Source organism: Oryzias melastigma, linkage group LG24 (genome assembly GCF_002922805.2).
Source record: "Oryzias melastigma strain HK-1 linkage group LG24, ASM292280v2, whole genome shotgun sequence".
Taxonomy (NCBI): domain Eukaryota; kingdom Metazoa; phylum Chordata; class Actinopteri; order Beloniformes; family Adrianichthyidae; genus Oryzias; species Oryzias melastigma.
Window position 1 is genome coordinate 5,756,105 of NC_050535.1, and position 572 is coordinate 5,756,676.

The 572-nt window shown below is 29.7% G+C and overlaps 1 protein-coding gene across 1 annotated transcript in view; it reads left to right on the forward strand.

Annotated features, from left to right (window-relative positions):
* Positions 1–572, forward strand: part of dusp10 (dual specificity phosphatase 10) — a 10,713-nt gene that overhangs the window by 5,023 nt on the left and 5,118 nt on the right. The window lies entirely within an intron of this gene.

A 572-nucleotide genomic window follows, 5' to 3' on the forward strand; every position in this document is an offset into this window, starting at 1 on the left:
ACATTCAATAAACACTCTAAAACTAAAGTTTGAAAACTTTAAAACTGTAACTTTTAATATAATTATGACCTACATATAAAGCATTACCTGCAATAATGCTAGTATGAATACTGTAAGCTGAATTTGGCCGTTGAAGATGCTAGTGCTGATAGCTGAAGATGTGGAAATTGATGACTAAAAACCCTGAAGCTGACAGCAGCTGAAATATTAGCATAAAAACTAAATTAGCCAAAACAGCTAGCATGTAGCTGAAATATTAGCTAAAAAACTAAATTAGCCAAAACAGCTAGCATGTAGCTGAAATATTAGCTAAACTACAAAACAACCTGAAATACAAACTAAAAAGCCTAAGAAGAAAATAAACTCCAAAACAGCCTAAAACACAAAAAACAACAAAAAAGTCTAAATTAGCCAAAACAGCTAGCATGTAGCTGAAATACTAGCTAAACTACAAAATGGAAAAAAAAAATGAAAAATTCTAAATTAGCCAAAACTAATAGCTGAAAATGTTGAAGCTGATGGCAGCTAAAATATTATCTATCTAAAAAACAAAACAAAAAAAACTTTGGTTA